The following is a 17,658-nucleotide window of genomic DNA, read 5'->3' as shown; positions in this document are numbered from 1 at the left end:
GTCAACCTGGACTAGAGCGAGACCCTACCTCAAAAAAAAAACAAACAAAAAATTCTTAAAAACAAAAAAAACAAGCCAGGCGTGGTGGCGCGTATCTTTAATCCCAGTGTTCGGGTAGCAGAAGTAGGAGGATTGCTGTGAGTTCGAGGCCACCCTGAGACAACATAGTGAGTTCCAGGTCTGGGCTAGAGTGAGGCCCTGCCTTGATAAAACAAAAAAAGGGAAAAAAAGGGGGGGGGGTAGGGTGGGGGTTTAAAAAAAACTTGAAGGAAATAATGACTGAAATTTGACAAAATGATATTATTTCTACAGATCCTAGAAGCAGAGCAAATTGGACTAGGCTGGGGAGATGGCTCAGTGGATTAAACATTTGGCAGGTAAGTGTATCTAAGTTCGGATCCCTGTTCCTTTCCTCCATGAAAGCAGGAAGCTGTGTCCAGCTTCTGAAATCCCAACGTGCAGAGGCAGAGAGAATTTCCTGGAAGCTTGTCTGAACCAGCTAGCCTGAACCAATTGGTGGACAGTGAGAGATCTGATCCAGCCTCAAGCAAGGTGGAAGGCGAGGACTGACATTGGAAAACTTGTCCGCTGACCTACACACACACACACACACACACACACACACACACACACATACACACGCGCGCACACATGCACACACATTAGACTAGATAAACACAAAGAAATCACACATATCATAGTCACACATTTGAAATTTTAGGGATCAACAAAGGACTTAAAGACAGTGGAAAAGGAACAATACTTAGCTATAGTAGAAAAAAATGAACAACAGTGAATGTTTAAAGAATTTTTTAGAACCTAGTGATTTTAGAAGAAAATAGCATAAAATCTTAAATGCTGAAGAAAGAACTATCAGCCCAGAATGCTATATCAAAGGAAAATGTTGTTCATGAATGAAGGGCAAAGGAAGAGACTCTCAGATGAAAGAAAACAGGAAGAATTCGTCATTAGCAGAGCTTTGCTGACAGAGTGACTGGAAACCGAGAGGAAATGACAAAGGACGGAACACTGGAACAGTAAAGGGAAAGAAAGAACATGGTGATAAGAAACACAGGTGGGGGCTGGAGAGGTGGCTTAGCGGTTAAGTGCTTGCCTGTGAAGCCTAAGGACCCTGGTTCAATTCCCTAGGACCCATGTAAGCCAGTTGCACAAGGGGGTGCTTGTGTCTGGAGTTCGTTTGCAGTGACTGGAGGCCTGGGCATGCCCATTTTCTCTCTTTCTGTCTGCCTCTTTCTCTCTGTCACTCTCAAATAAGTAAATAAAAATAAACAAAAATTTTTCTTAATCCTTTAAAAATATAGATAGGGGATGGAGAGATGGCTTAGTACTTAAGGCGATTTCCTGCAAAGCCTGAGGATGGCACATGCGCATCTGGAGTTCGTTTGCAGTGGATGGAGGCCCTGGCCCACCCAATTCTTTCTCTCTATCTGCCTCTTTCTCTCTGTAATAAATAAATAAATAAATACTTTAAAAATACAGATAGGGCTGGAGAGAGATGGCTTAGCAGTTAAGGTACTTGCTGACAAAACCAAAGGATTCAGGTTTGATTCCCCCACACCCACGCAAAGCCAGATGCACAAGGTAGCACATGTGTCTGGAGCTCATTTGCTGTGGTTAGAGGCCCTGGCGCACCCATTCTCTCTCTCTCAAATAAGTAAATAAAGTAGTAAAGCAAAATACAGATATTTTTGCAAGCTTTCCTTTCTTCTCTTTTTCATTTTCCTAAATGTAAATATGGCAGAAGAAACAAAAGATTTATAAAGTGCCTGGTGGGATGGTGCTTGCCTTTAATCCCAGCACTCAGGAGGCAGAGGCAGGCAGATCATTGTGTGTTCGAGGCCACCCTAAGACTACATAGTGAATTCCAGGTCAGACTGGGCTAGAGTGAGACCTTACCTTGAAAAAAACAAAATAATTATAATAATAAAATAAATTTTTAATTTATTTGCAAGGAGAGAGAACGAGAATGAGAATGGGCACGCCAGGTCCTCCAGCCACTGCAAATACTTAGAAGAGCTACTCACGGTGCTAAAGAAAAAGACACGGGAGGCTGGGAGACGGTTCAGTGATGACAGGGGCTTTCTGACAAAGCCTGATGGCCCCAGCTCGACTCCCCAGTACTCACATAAATTCAGATGCACAAACATTTTCTACAACTAATAAATGAGTTTATTAAGGCACCAAGATATAAGATGCACATGCAATGAACTATCACATATAACATATTCTGAAAGAAATAGAAGACCTAGTCAAATGAAGAGCCATACTGCATGGTCCATTGTGGAAGAGGAGGCGGAAAGAATGTAAGAGCCAAAGGAAGGGTAGGACTCCTTACAACGTGCTCTTCCAGACACAAAATGGCCTGGATATCCATGACCTCACAGTGCCTGACACTACCTACACAAGACCATCATAAGAGGAGGAAAAGATCATGACATCAGAATAAAAGAGACACTGATTGAGAGGGGGAGGGGATATGATGGAGAATGGAGTTTCGAAGGGGAAAGTGGGGGGAGGGAGGGCATTACCATGGGATATTGTTTATAGTCATGGAAATTGTTAATCAAAAACAAAACAAGAGCCATACTGTGTCCATGGATTAGAAGATACCACAGTAGGGCTGCAGAGAAGCTTAAGGGTTAAGATGCTTGCCTGTAAAGCCTAAGGACCCAAGTTTGATTCCCTAGTAAAGCCAGATGCACAAAGCGGAACATGCATCTGGGAGCCCTGGCACACCCATTCTCTCTGTCTGTCTTTCTGTCTCTTCTTGGAAATAAATTAACCCCCACTTTTTTCCTTTTTTTTTTTTTTTTTCAAGGTAGTCTTACTCTAGCCCAAGCTTACCTGGAATTCACTATGTAGTCTCAGCGTGGCCTCAAACTCATGGTAATCCTCCTACCTCTGACTCCCAAGTGCTGGGATTAATGGTGTGTGCCACCACACCTGGAAAATAAATAATCTTTAAAAAATTTTTAGAAATGTACAACAGAGGCTGGAGAGATGGCTTAGCAGTTAAGGTGCTTGCCTGAAAAGCCAAAGGACCTCAGTTTGATTCCCTAGCACCCACGTAAGCCACATATACAAGGTGGCACATGCATTTGGAGCTTGTTTGCGGTGGCTGGAGGTCCTGGCGCACCCAGTTTTTTTCTCTCACTCTGCCTCAAAAAAAAAAAAAAAAAGGTAAATCAGGAGAGATCTTTGTGATGATGGGAATTTTTTGTATCTTATTGTATCAATGTCAATAGCCAGGTTCATGATTCTGTATTATCAGTTTCTCTTTTCTTTTTCTTCTTCCTTTATTTTTCAGGTAGGGTCATACTGTATCTCAGGCTGACCTGGAACTCACTCTGTAATTCCAGGCTGGCCTCAAACTCACAGCGATCCTCCTATCTCTGCCTCCAGAGTGCTGGGATTAAAGGCGTGCGCCACCACGCTGGTTTGTATTACAGTTTCGCAAGACTCTTACCTTTGGGGAAAAGGAGGTAAAGGCTACATGTGATCTTTGTACCTGTTCTTATATCTACAAGTGATTCTATAGAGCTCTCAAGGGAAAATTCAATAAAAGAAGGTTTCTGGCACTGAAGGCAGACAGAGCTCAGAACTAGAGTGCATGTTTCACATGAAGTTCGTTCCCCAGCGCTGGGTGAAAAAAGAAAGAAAAAACATGCTGCATTAATCCCGTCAATCATTCAGCCCTTTCCCTGCCTTCATTTTGCAGACGAAAGTACCCAAAGCAGAGAGAATCAAGATTTATGTACAGTGAAATTTAATATTCTCCAAGCTTCTTTGCCTTCTATCAGTCAATTAAAGAACTTGCCTGCTGAGATTACTCCAGGGTCTTCCGGCCTCTTATCCCCTTAGTATTGTTTGTTAATGCTTTCACAGGGCTAACTGATCTGCCTCTAGTTGCTCAGGCAACTTCAGACTCATATTCCCGTTCGGTACAGAAAAATGATCGGCTAACGAGTGTCTTGATGCAAACCCCATGACTCCTCCCTCTTCATACATGAGCTGGCACTGGCCTATGTGGGGTTTGGAGTCACTCCTGCTTTTCTGTAGTCGAGAATCTCACTATAGGCTCCAATCCCTGTGTAGGGCAAGCTTGGTCAGAGTGAAGGTTTCCTTCCGACCCACAGAGGGGTTGCTGTGGATTCAAGAACAGTGGGTATGGAATTTTCTCATAGCAGAGGATTATGCAATTTTCCCTTCCCCTCCCCCCCGCCAACTGTTCAGAGGAGGAGCAGCTCTGGCCACATGTGGAGCAGATGTGGAGGGGGTGATGAGGTGGCACTGCTTCTGGCTTTGGGTGCTTCCTGTGCACCCAACCACCCCCCTCCCCCAATTCCGGGATAAAACCGGGAACTGAAACAGGCAGCTGGAGTCAAAGTCCTTGGGACCTTTCTACATTAGCATATTTCAGGGGTGGCTACGGGGAGGAAGTTTCCTCTGGGGCAAATGGGTGTCACTGGAATCCTAATTTCATCATCTAAAAGAACAAGGAGGGCTGGAGTGAATTCAACGGAACAGGCTCTGGCCTGGCCCAGATCCTCAGTGCACTAAGAGGAAGTGACTGGTCCAAGGTCATACAGCAATTAAGTTCAGCTTGAATTTAAAACTGTCCATTTTAAAATTATTTTTCTACATTTATTTATTTATTAGAGAGACAGATGCACACACACACTCACACAGAATGAATATGGGCATGCTAAGGCCCTTTAGCCCTGCAAACAAACACCAGACACATGTGCCACCTTACGCATCTGGCTTTATGTGGATTCTGGGGAGTTGAACTTGGGTCCTGAGGCTTCTCAGGCAAGTGCCTTATGCACTAAGCCATCTCTTCAATCCTCCTCCCTTTTTTTTTTTTTTTTTTTTTTTTTTGATACTGCTCCAGCTCAGACAATTTGGTGTAATGTCTAACCAAGCTAAGGTTGCAGGCTGTGCACTTTGAGTGACGATTCTCGTCTGGCATGAGGTGCTGAATCCCTCCTGTTAGCAGTGGCTTCTTCAGGGTAAAATAAAACCCATCCTTCCATGCTGTTGAGTCATAGTGGTGATGTCCCGACAACAGGTGCCATGTGTTTGTCACAATCCAGGCATTAAGTGCTTATTAACTTGAGCTCATGGCCCACCATGAGGAGGGGGCCGCTATTACAATCCCTATGCTTAAAGAGTGAAAAATGTGCTGCAAAAGCCCTTAGATTCTGGTAGCTCTTGATTTACATCACCCACATTGCTTACTATTTTTGTGCTTGGGTTTGAACTTGGGACTTTAGACATGCTGCAATCATGTGCTCTATCATTGGGCTCCACCCTCAGGCCCTTGGAGCACACATTTCTTTTTTCTTTTAAATTATTTTATTTATTTATTTTTGATTTTCGAGGTAGGATCTCACTCTAGCCCAGGCTGACCTGGAATTCACTATGTAGTCTCAGGGTAGCCACGAACTCACAGCGATCCTCCTACCTCTGCCTCCCGAGTGCTGGGATTAAAGGCACGCGCCACCATGCTCAGCTTAAAAATTATTTTATCTTTTTATTTGAAAGAGAAAGAGAAAGAAGCAGATAGGGAGGGAGAGAGAGAATATGGGTGCACTAGAGCCTCTAGCCCTGCAAATGAACGCTAGACATATGTGCCACCTTGTACATCTGGTTTATGTGGGTCCTGGGTAATGAAACCTGAGTCATTTGGCTTTGAAGGAAAGTGCCTTAAGTGCCAAGCCATCTCTCCAGCTCCTCTTTCTTCTTTATAAAAAAGTTTTAAATTTTTATTTGTTTATTATAGACAGACAAAAAGATAGATAGATAGAGAATGGGCATACCAGGGCCTCTAGCCACTGCACACGAACTCCAGACACATGCACCACTTTGTGTATCTGGCTTATGTGGGACCTGGAGAATCTAACCTTGGTCCTTAGGCTTTGCAGGCAAACCCCTTAACTGCTAAGCTATCCTTCCAGCCCTCCCCACTTTTTTAAAAAGGACTATCTGTTTTTTTCTCATAAGTTTTTTAAATTTTTATTTATTTATTTATTGGAGATGGGGAGGGAATGGGTGTGCCAGGGCCTCTAGCCACTGCAAACCAACTCCAGATGCATGCACCACCATGTGCATCCAGCTTACATGGGTTCTGGGAGTGAGACCCGGGCCCTTAGGCTTGCATGCAATTGTCTTAACCACTAAGTCATCCCTCAGCCTCCAATCCTGAGCTGCAAAGATATTTTTCTTTCCTTAATTGTTTTCTTTTTATTTATTTGAAAGAGGCACAGAGAGGGAGAGAGAGATGGGTGCACCAGGGCTGCTAGCCACTGCAAAAGAACACCAGAGGCATGTGCCACCTTGTGCATCTGGCTTACATGGGTCCTGGGGAACCGCAACTGGGTCCCTTGGCTTTGTAACCGCTAATCCATCTCTCCAGCCCATATCTTTCTTTCTTTCTTTTCTTTTCTTTTCTTTCTTTTTTTTTTTTTCGAGGTAGGGTCTCGCTCTAGCCCAGGCTGACCTGGAATTCACTATGTAGTATCAGGGTGGCCTCGAACTCACTGCAGTCCTCCTACCTCTGCTGGGATTAAAGGCGTACGTCACCATAATATCTTGCTTTCTTAAGTAAATGCCTTAAGCCCTAAACCTGGCCTAGTGTCCCCAAATCTTGTTATTTCAACAAAAGGGGTCCCTGGCAAGTAGTTGGATAGCTTCACACTCAATTTGAGGAAATTCGAAGCCCTAAGAAGCCAAGGAACCGCTTACTAGGGTCTGGACTCCCAGTACCCGGATTTATTAAAGAACTTTGTCAGGGACAGGCAGGAACCCCGGAGTCTTCCTTTCCCCACCTGAGGGAAGGAGCCTCTTACAGATGACAGCTCCACTTTGGTAGATGTGTGGTCACCCGGGTGTGGCCCAGCCCAAAGGAGGCCACTCTGGATTAGTTATGCGACGGTGGACATTAAGGTTAGGGCGGCGAGGGGAGGCGAGGGCCGGAATTGGAATGGAGGCGGAGCTTCTCGTGCTAGGGGAGGAGCTTGCGCTTTAAATCCCTAAACCCGGGAAAGTGGGCGGGGCCTGGGATGCGGCAACCCGGCCTACAGGGTGTCTGGGCGGGGCTTCCGAAAAAAAGTCGGAGGGGGCGGGGCTTGTAGCGCTGATGGACAGTTCTGAGGCTCTGGGAGGGGAGCTGGGTTTGGGGAGCCAGAGGGCTGGCTTAAAGGCTTGCATGGGCAGTTAGCGGGGCAAGGAGCTGAAATTCCACCGAGAGGTTCTGGAAGCATCCCTGAGGCTCCATGGAACAGTGGCCTTGCAGAACCAAGCGGGTCCGTGGGCGGAGCTCGAAGACCCCCTCCCCGCCCAACCCCACCCCGCTCCGGGTTCTAAGGAGCGCTCGGGCGTGGCCACCCAGCCGTTCCGGGCCCGGGGAGCCCGGCGCCTTGCGCTTGTGCCGCCCCACCTGCGTCGCTCCGCGTCACCAGAGGAGGCGCTAGAGCGTGCGAGGCGTGGGGCGTCGCGGCTGGGAGCGGGCTTCCCCTCCCGGAAGTGGGCGTGGCCTTCCCGCGGCTCCGCGGCCGTGGTTGGGCGCGGCGCGGCCCTGGGGGCGGAGCCTGCGCGGGGCGGTGGCGGCGGGCTGCCCGCGCCCCTCCCCCGCGCGGCGCTCAGTGCCAGGCGGGAGGCGGCAGCGGTTGGAGCTTTACGCGGGGCTTTGCAGCTGGGAGTCTCGGCGGCGACGGCGACGGCGGCGGCAGCGGCGGCGGCGGCGGCGGCAGCGGCGGCGGCGGCGGCGCTTCAGGCACCTGGGCCCTGGTGAGCGGCGCGCGCCGCTTGGCGGGAGCGAAGCCGGAGCGAGCGGACCTGTCCTCTGGGCATGTGCTGGACGCCCGCTGACAGGAGCCGGCCGGGATGAGGGGCTGGGCCGGGGCTGGGCGGCCGGGGCGCCGTGCTGCTGCGAGACGCTGTGGATCTGGGGGGAAGGGAGTGGATGGAAGGATCATCCATCCATCCAGTGGACCGGAGGAGCTGGAGGTGCGGTCCCCGTGGGAGGTGTTTTAGGTATCCGGGACCCTCCCGGCCGGCGGGGTAGGAAGCCCTTAAGGAAGGTTTTCGGGGAGCCTTCCTGCTTGGAGAGATGCGGGCTGGGGAGGGGCTGCAGCAGGCCTGGGCGTTCAGCCCCCCACCCCGGGGAGTTAGGGGAGGGGGGAGGCGCCAGTACTGGGGGGGCGGGGTTTGGGCAGCCCCGAGGGAACGAGTGGGTGGTGGTGATGGTGGGGTGCGGGGTGGGCTGGGGCGCTTCACGTGGCCCCCCCCTCCCGCTTCAGAGCGATCTGGGCCCTTGCGTGCGAAGGGCGAGGGCGGCCTGGGGTTTGCCCTGGCTTTGGGGTGCGCGTCCTCTCTGGGTCCTCAAAAGATCTGGGTTGAAGGCCAAAGCCGGGTGGGGCCAGGGTTCAAGCTCGGAGTAATGTGGGTGGGGGGTGGTGGCTGAGCGTGGGCCGAGGGATCCGGAGGGCTGGGACAGGCGAGAGACTGGTTGGACGAAGGAAGGTCCGAGCCAGGAACCCTGCAGGGGTGATTCCGAGATGTGCTTCCACCGTCGCGCACCCCACCCCACCCCGCCGCCCCCCAAACGCGGGCAGCTGGCGAGGGACGCAGGAACAAGGAGCGCGGTGCAGGTGGGGCTCCGCTGCGCCCAAATGGCCGAGGATGAGGTCAGATGCTTAGCGTGGAAATAAATGCACGAGCTGAGCTCTCCCGCCTGTCCCCACAGGCGCCCGCACGCCAGCTCTCGGTCGCTCCCATGATTTCTGTGTGTTGGGGGAAGTGGCAGAAGAAAAGGGCTTCCTCTGGGAGGGGAGGTGCTGGCCCTGGCCGTCCTTTTTTGGGAGTATTCAAAGGGTTTTTGATCGCTGGAAAAGGAAATGTAGGCTTTACTGCACGGTGGTTTAGAATCACCCTATATTTGGCTGCCCTTGTTTTGTGGCGTCTGAAGCGCTTGCTCTACATGTTGCAAACGTGGGATTCAGAGTGCGAAGCAAATTGCAAGTTGTTCATCTCTGCCAGGATAGCAAGATCCGAAAGCCTTCTCTCTTCCTGTGAGACATTTAAGAAGAATTGAATATAGTGTGTGTTTATACACAGATACAAAAAAACACAAAATAGCGTGCCCTCTTACCTCAGCCTTGCCCGGATTTATAATCCGAACAGTATTTGTGGGGCTCTTAATCACGCTGGTCACTCTATATAATAACACACAGCATGGTCCTTATTTGGCCACACTCTCTCCTGACACCAAGGCTTGCTGGAGTAGTCCGACACACGGCTCATCCAAGCAGTTGCTTCCTAGTCATAGTCTGTTCATTTGTGAAGGCAGCGAGGTACCTGTTTAATATTAATTCACTTCTGCAGTCCCTGAAAAGCTGAAGAAACTGTCTTTAAGACTTGTATCAGATGACTGAGTTAGAACACTTGGGGAGGAGGGGCTTGGAGTTAGGGTTCCTGTTTGGATAGAGAGCCTGACATCAAACATTGGATTCATGGAATATAAAAATAGGAAATGAAACAGAATTTTGTGTTTATGGTAGGTATTGGAGGGCAGTGACTTGTAGTAAATGACAGTCATGTGGACTGAGGATTGAACAATATTAGGTGTAAAGGTCACTTAATATACCTTCTTGAGAAATCAGGAACTTAAGTTTAAGTTGTCTTGTGGACAGTATCTTAAAGCCTGATGAATTTTGATTCATAAGCTAATGAAATGTCACTGCACACAATATTGATTTTTTTTCATGATTGTTACTTTGACCACAGATTATTGCTAATCAGCATTTATGTCTATGTTTAGAATTAGCTTCAGTATTGTTAAGTAGCATTGGTAGCACCTGAATTGGTTCCATGTAAGTTTTATGATTAACACCTCTGTCACTGGGATCCACTCCAGTCGTGAGTGGAGTCAGTCTAATGATTATGAGGGGGAATGTTCACAATGGTAACTGATTACTTTTGTGTAAGTGGGCATGTGGATAATTGAACACATTAAAAATTTTTTGGTTTTAAAAATTATTTATTTGAGAGAGAGAGAGGGAATGGGAGCGCCAGGGCCTCTGGTCACTTCAAATGAACTCCAGACACCTGTGCTGCCTTATGCATCAGGTTTTACATGGGTACTTGGGAATCGAACTCTGGTTGTTAGGCTTTGCAGGTAAGAGCCTTAACCACTGAGCATCTCCCCAGCTCCTCAGTACATTTTGTTAATGTCAGAGACAATCATTGTCTTGTATGACTGCTTTCAGGATCAAGCAATAATAATTTGAGAGTTGCTTTCATATTCAGAGTACAAATCCATGTGATAACTTGTTTTCCATTTGATGATTCCAGGTGTCAGCCTGTCTCTGAGTTAGGTCTATGAGTTATGAAAACTCGTGTGTGGCACTTGCGAGTCTGACTTAAACTAAAGATACCTTTTCCGTATGAAAACCTGGAATTCTTCATGAATATTTCAGTCTGACCTAGTGCCTAGAATGTTAAGTAACAGGATCTCTCTGGGTTTTTGTTGCCCTACTTCAGGTCCTTAAGTAAGTGAACAAGATTCTACACCACTTCGCTCTGAGCACCTGCTTGTATTTTGACCGTACATAGTGGATTATTTTGTTTTATAACAACTTGATTGAAATATAATTCACATAACACACAATTCATTCCTGTAAGGTGTACGATTCACCACTTTTTAGCATGGGGATAGAGTTGTGTGGTCAGTAAGCACCTCAGTCAATTTTAGAACATTTTCTCACTGTAAGAAACGCTTTCTTAACCCATTAGCAGTCTCTCATTAACGTTCTCTCCACTTCTCGCAGTCACTAATTTACCTCTCTGTAGGGTTGCCGGTGTCGTTGGACATACCACATAGATATGGCCCTTGTGTCCAGCTTTTTTATCTAGGTGCATATATGTTGTAGTATGTACAGTGCTTTCTTCCTGTGTTTTTTTTTTTTTTGGTTGTTTATTTATTTATTTATTTATTTATTTATTTATTTTTTGAGGTAGGGTCTCACTTTAGCTCAGGCTGACCTGGCCTCAAACTCACAGCAGTCCTCCTACCTCTGCCTCCCAAGTGCTGGGATCGAAGGCATGCGTCACCATGCCCAGCTTCCTTTTTCTTATTCGTTCTCTCTCTCCTTCTTTTTATTTATTTATTTTTTTTTGAGGTAGGGTCTCACTCTATCTAGCCCAGGCTGACCTGGGATTCACTATGTAGTCTCAGGGTGGACTCAACTCATGGCGATCCTCCTACCTCTGCCTCCCAAGTGCTGGGATTAAAAGAGGCTATTTCATTTTTTAAAAAATGTTATTTATTTTTTATTTATTTGAGAGCGACAGGCAGAAAGAGGCAGATAGAGAGAGAGAATGGGCGTGCCAGGGCCTCCAGCCACTGTAAACGAACTCCAGATGCATGCGCCCCCTTGTGCATCTGGCTAATGTGGGTCCTGGGGAATTGAGCCTTGAACAGGGGTCCTTAGGCTTCACAGACATGTGCTTAACCACTAAGCCATCTCTCCAGCCCATTTCTAATTTCAGCTTTTAAAAAAATTATTTTTATTTATGAGAGAGATGGAGGGGGCTAGGGTTGAATACTTGCCTTCAATGAACAAGGCCCCAGGTTCAATCCCTAGCGCTGCAAAAAAAAAAACAAAAAAAAAACAAAACAAAAAACCCAAAAACAACAAAAGAAGAATGGGTACACCAGGCCTCTTTCCCCTGCAAACAAACACCAGATGTATGTACAACTTTGTGTGCTTGGCTTTCTGTGGGCACTGCGGAATTGAACCTAGACCTGCAGGTGCTGAGCCACCTCCCTGGCCCTTTTTTTTTTTTTGAGGGTGGGTCTCCTTCTAGCCCAATCTGACCTGGAATTCATTATGTAGTTTCTGGTGGCCTCCAACTCAAATTTATAGCCATCCTCCTACCTCTGCTTCCTGAAAGTTGGGATTAAAGGCGTGTACCACCAAATTGGGCTTTTTTATCTTACTTTTTGCCTTTTTTTTTTTTTTTGAGGTAGGGTCTCACTCTTGCTTAGACTCACCTGGAATTCACTGTATAGTCTCAGGGTGGCCTCGAACTCATGGCGATTCTCCTACCTCTGCCTCCCAAGCGCTGGGATTAAAGGCGTGCACCACCATGCCTGGCTTCTATTTTGTTTTTTTGAGGTAGGGTCTTGTTCTAGCCCAGAATAGCCTTGAACTCAACGGTTATCCTCTTACCTTGGCCTTCCAAGTGCTGGGATGAATGGAGTGTACCACCAAGCCCCGCTGTTTTTTTTTTTTTTTTTTAATTTATTTTTTGTTGTGGTGTATTTGTTTGTTTTAGTGATAGGGTCTCACTCTAGCCAGGGTTGGTTCTGAACTCACCCTGATTCCTTTGCATCAGCCTGTTGAGTGCTGGGGTTACAGACATGAGCCACCATGAGCAGCTCTTCACATTTTAGCTATATGAGTTAAAAAGCGAAATGTGAGAGGGCTAGGGCATGGCCTGAGCTGATTCACACCGAGGTCTGCCATTGGCTGAAAAGGGAGCATGTCGTTTGCCTGTTCAAATGGTGTAGCTGCTCCCAGTCCATTTCTGTGGAATCAGGTTCAGACTTACTAATGTGACTGTGCATTGGAGAAGTTTCTGGTGTCACCCTGCGCTGTCTTTTACTACTTCCTTCCCGTGACTCCCCCTGAATTGTTCCAGCTTTCAGAGCTTGTGAGGTGCTTGTTACTCCACCCCCTTTCCTCTTTCGGAGCCCTGCCTGCTTTGGGGAACCAGGTCAGGAGGTTTTCCTCCGTGAAAACTTTTCCACACAGGAATTGTTTCTGCTCTTGCACGTCATCCTCACTGCTGTCTGCCAGGAGGAGCTGGACTTAGATCTGAGTGGGTAGTGTGAGCCGGCTTCCCTGCCAGGGGGCATGCAGGAGAGGTCCCCGTGGAAGGCAGCCTGAGACTCTGCTAGCGCCTGCTGGGGCGTGGCTGGTGAATGCTTGATGATCTTTGGTGATAACTGGGAAGGTCTTGAAGACTGTGGGTTTCCCTGATTGCCAGCCTCTTTACTAATCTGTGTTCAACTAGCACAAAGAACGGGGTAGTCCTCTGCCTTTCTTGCTTCTCAATCAGCCTCATCCCTTTTTTCTACCATCTGGATGGCTCATGCCTTTCATTCCAGGACTGGGTAGTCTAGGGTAGGAGGATCCCAATCCCCGTGGGTTGGCAGCCAGCCTGGGCTAGAGTGAGGTGACCCTGCCTCAATTAAAAAACCACCAGGCATTTTCCTGAGGGCAGGTTCTGTCCCGCTGATGAGCCACATGGCAGGCACGCAGCCTTTACAGTAGGACAAATGGCGAGTGGCTTGGTGTGATTTAGGTTCCTGATGCACTGGGTCAGCCCTGAGGGTGCCGAGCAGTCAGTGCGGGGACTGCCCACGTGCACTCATGAGGATAGGTGCAAGTGGAATCTTAAGGCAATGCACTTTTCTTTTTTAATTGTCACTTAAAAATATTTTTTAGAAATACTTTATTTATTTGGGCTAGAAGGATGGCTTAGCCATTAAGGCATTTGCCTGCAAAGCCACAGGACCCAAGTTTGATTCCCCAGGACCCACATAAAGCCAGATGTACAAGGGGGTGCATGCGTCTGGAGTTTGTTTGCAGTGGCTAGAAGTCCTGGCATGCACATTCTCCATCTCTCTCCCCCCTGCTCTTCTTTCTCTGTCAAATAAATAAATAAAAATAAAATATTTTTAAAAAAGAAATACTTTATTTGAGAGAGAGACAGGGTGGCAGGAAGAGAGAAAGAGAGAATGGACACACTAAGGCCTCAGGCCACTGCAAACAAACTCCAGATGTATAAGCCACCTTGTGCATCTGGCTTTATGTGGGTCCTGGGGAATCAAAATTGGGTTGTTAGGCTTTGTGAGCAAGCGCCATAACTGCTAAGCCATCTCTCCAGCCCAGAAAATATTTTTAATATTTGTGTATGTGTAAAGGTGAGAGCATGGGCACATCAGGACCTCTTGTCACTTCTTTTGTGTTCCTTAAAGTAGTGCCAGGCATGGTGGCATATGCCTTTAATCCCAGTACTTGGGAGGCAAAGGTAGGAGGATCACTCTCAGTTCCAGGCCAACCTGGAGCTATAGATTCAGGGTCAGCCTGGCCTAGAGTGAAACCGTAACTCAAACAAACAAACAGGTAGAGTAGTGAAGAAGAAAACAGCTGTAAATGTCTTTGGGCTTAGTGCACATACGTGTACTGTGCTGTGCGGTTGAATTGCGTACACGGTGAAGCGGAGGCTGAGTGTCTTTAGAGCTGGCTGGTGAGGGTCCACTCTTGTTTCCACTGCTTGCTAGCTGTGACTCTGCCGCTTCCCTGAACCTCAGTTTTCTTCTCTGTGGTAGTTAACATGCCAACCTTGCATTTTTGTTGCCATCATTAAATGAGGAAAATCCCATCACCTGCATAATACAGAGTGGACTGACTGCTTTCCTGTGTCCTCACTGTTAAATACGGCTAGTGAAGGCCAGGCGTGGGGGCGCACGCCTTTACCTCCCAGTACTCAGGAGGCAGAGGTAGGAGGATCGCCATGAGTTTGAGGCCACCCCGAGATGATAGAGTAAATCCCAGGTCAGCCTGGGCTAGATTGAGACCCTACCTCAAAAAACAAACAAAAATTTATTTATTTGCAAGCTGAGAGAGAAAGAAGAGAGAGAGAATTGGGTGTACCAGGGCCTCTAGCTGCTGCCAACAAACTCCAGATACATGTGCCACTTTGTGCAATTGGCTTTATGTAGGTACTGGGGAATCAAACCCAGTTGTTAGTCCTTGCAGGCAACTGCCTTAACCTCTGAGCCATCTCTCCAGCCCCTGCTTTATTTGATCTTTTTGAGGTAGGCGCTCACGCTGACCTGGACCTCACTCTGTAGTTCCAGGCTGGCCTTGAACACACATCATCGGTCCCTCCAATCTGTGCCTCCCAAGTGCTGGAATTAAAGGTGTACACCAGCACACCTAGCCTGCTTTTTTATTTTTAATATTTATTTAAGAAAAAGAGAGAAGCAGACAGAGTGAAAGAGAAAGGGTGTTCCAGGGCCTCCAGCTGTTGTACACGAACTCCAGATGCATGCACTACCTTGTGCATCTGGCTTACATTGGTCCTGGGGGATTGAACTGAAGTCATTTGTTTGGCTTTGTAGGCAAGCACCTTAACTGCTAAGCCATCTCTCCAGCACTCCCCTCCTTTTTTTTTTTTTTTTTTTCTCTCCGAGGTAGGATTTCACTTTAGCTCAGGCTGACCTGGCATTCACTATGTAGTCTCAGAGTGGCCTTGAACCCATGGAGATCCTCCTGCCTCTGCCTCCCAAGTGCTGGGATGAAAAGCATGTGCCACCATGCTGGGCCAAAGTCCACATTTTGACTGTTCTTGAGGCTCCGCTGCAGACCTTTATGAGTATAACTGCCTGGCTTCATCTGTCAGTGACCCTGACTCAGCCAGAGCCGGAATTACTGAGCTGCTCTGCTGCTGGATTTTCAGATGATAAGTCTGTGGTCATAGGGGTCCTAAGAGACTTGTCCACATTCAGGAGCTTGCTGCCTCCCCATTTGCTTCCCCCACAGCTTATTCTGTGGAGTTAGAATTCATTTTTCTAGCTGGTAGGATGGCTGTGTAACATAATGTGTCCTTACATTTTTTTAAAATTTCTTTTTTTGTAATGTGACCCAGTCATGGCTTTCTATTTTTAGTCTCTGACCCAGTGTACCAGTTCCATTCTCCTAACTTCCACCATGGGCTTTTGCCAGCTCCGCAAACTGAGACAAGGTACAGCCTTATCTCTTCAGTTCATTGCCACATGTTTTTTTTTTTTTTCCCCTCACATAGTCTGGTTGTTCATGAATTAAAACTGGAGATCTTTTTTTTTCAGAAGGATTATTTTTAAAACATTATTTTATTTTATTTGAGAGAGAGAATGTGGGTGCGTTCAGCCTTTGCAGAGGGACTCCAGACGCATGCGCCACCTTGTGTATCTGGCTTATGTGGGTACTGGGGAATCAAACCCGGGTCTTTTGGCTTTGTCGGTAAGTGCCGTAACTGCTAAGCCATCTCTCCAGCCCTGGAAGAACTTTTATAAAATGCATTTTTGGGAAGCTTGAAAATACGAGAACTCTCCTAGCTAACCTTTGGAAAGCTTTACTTCCTTGTGTGTGCTTGTTTGTACGTGTGTTGCAGGGTCTCCTGTGCTGCCCAGGTTGGCCTGAGAGTTGCCCTGTAGGTCAAGCTAACCTTGAGCAATAGCGCCCCCTCCCTCAGCCTCTGAAGAGCTGGGAGTACAGGTGTACACCACCACATCTGGCTGTTTTTCTACTTGTAAATTCCTTAATATTTTATTTAAAAATATGTTTCATTGTTTATTTATTTGCAGACAGAGGGAGACTGAGGGGTGGGGGAGAATGGGCGCGCCAGAACCTCTAGCCACTGCCAAGGAACTCTAGATGCATGTATCATCTTGTGCATCTGACTTTACATGGGTATTGGGGAATCAAATCAGGGTCACCAGGCTTTGCAGGAAAACACCTTAACTGCTGAGCCATCTCTCCAGCCCCAGTTTTACTTATTTGTAGTATTGAGGATTAAGGACAGTAGGTTTTTGGTTTTTCAAAGTAGGGTCTGGCTCTAGCCCAGGTTGACCTGGAATTCACTATGTAATATCAGGGTGGCCTCAAACTCATGACTACCCTTCTACCTCTGCCTCCTGACTGCTGGGATTAAAGGTGTGCATCACCATGCCTGGCTTGAGGGCAATTGTTTATGAATCTTTTTTTTTTTTTTTTTTCCCAAGATAGGGTCTCACTCAGGCCTAGGCTGAACTGGAATTCACTATGTAGTCTTGGGGTAGTGTTGAACTCACAGTGATCCTCATATCTCTGCCTCCTGAGTTCTGGGATATGACTTATTTTTTATTCATTACAATAAGCAGTGGTCATAATGATTTGTCTGAAATATTTTAAAAGACCGATTGAGGGCTGGAGAGATGGCTTAGTGGTTAAGGCATTTGCCTGCAAAGCCTAAGGATACAGATTCGATTCTCCAGGTCCCACATAAGCCAGATGCACATGGTAGTGCATACATCTGGAGTTCGTTTGCTGTGGCTAGAGGCCTTGATGTCCCCACACTCTCTCTCTTTCTCTCTCTCTGTCCTTCTGTCTCTAATAAATAAAAATAAAAAAATAGGGCTCTCTGATCACTTAGGAATTTCAGCTGTGGGTGAGTTTTTTTCCCTCTGCAGGCCCCCCCAGCCTTAACTCTCCACATGGGTTCTTTATCTCCTCCAGCTCCCCACATGGCAGGAGCTCCTTGAACTTTCTTTTTTTCTTTCCATGCTTTTTTACCCAGATCCCTATCTGGTCATGTGGACTCCTGAGCTTCACGTGGCCCACATGGGCTTTTGGGCTCCACATACCGTACCTCTCTTCTCCCACTTTGTTTCCCCTTACCTCCCAGCCTTCCTCTTTCCAATACTCCTTTATAAAATCTGAATAAAATGTGGTATTTTAAAAATTTTAAAAAAATCAGAAAAAAGATTAAAAAAAAAAGACCGATTACTATTACAAAGATGCTTTTGTATTGTATCTTGCC

The 17,658-nt window shown here is 47.2% G+C and overlaps 1 protein-coding gene across 2 annotated transcripts in view; it reads left to right on the top strand.

The window, feature by feature from the left end:
• Window positions 1-7,769: 7,769 nt before the first annotated feature.
• The window catches only part of Coro1c (coronin 1C), a 91,622-nt gene continuing 81,733 nt past the window's right edge, over window positions 7,770-17,658 (top strand). Inside the window, exon 1 of one of the 2 annotated variants that reach the window (XM_045132637.1) lies at window positions 7,770-7,812. The gene's annotated coding sequence lies outside the window, so the exon portion shown is untranslated. Of the gene's footprint in view, window positions 7,813-8,010; window positions 8,032-17,658 lie in introns of those variants that run through there. The other variant, XM_045132638.1, reaches the window with a different exon arrangement.

The sequence above is a fragment of the Jaculus jaculus genome, chromosome 13 (genome assembly GCF_020740685.1).
Source record: "Jaculus jaculus isolate mJacJac1 chromosome 13, mJacJac1.mat.Y.cur, whole genome shotgun sequence".
In the NCBI taxonomy this organism is placed as follows: domain Eukaryota; kingdom Metazoa; phylum Chordata; class Mammalia; order Rodentia; family Dipodidae; genus Jaculus; species Jaculus jaculus.
The sequence above is the reverse complement of the archived record's forward strand: the minus strand, read 5'-3'. Positions and strand labels throughout refer to the sequence as shown.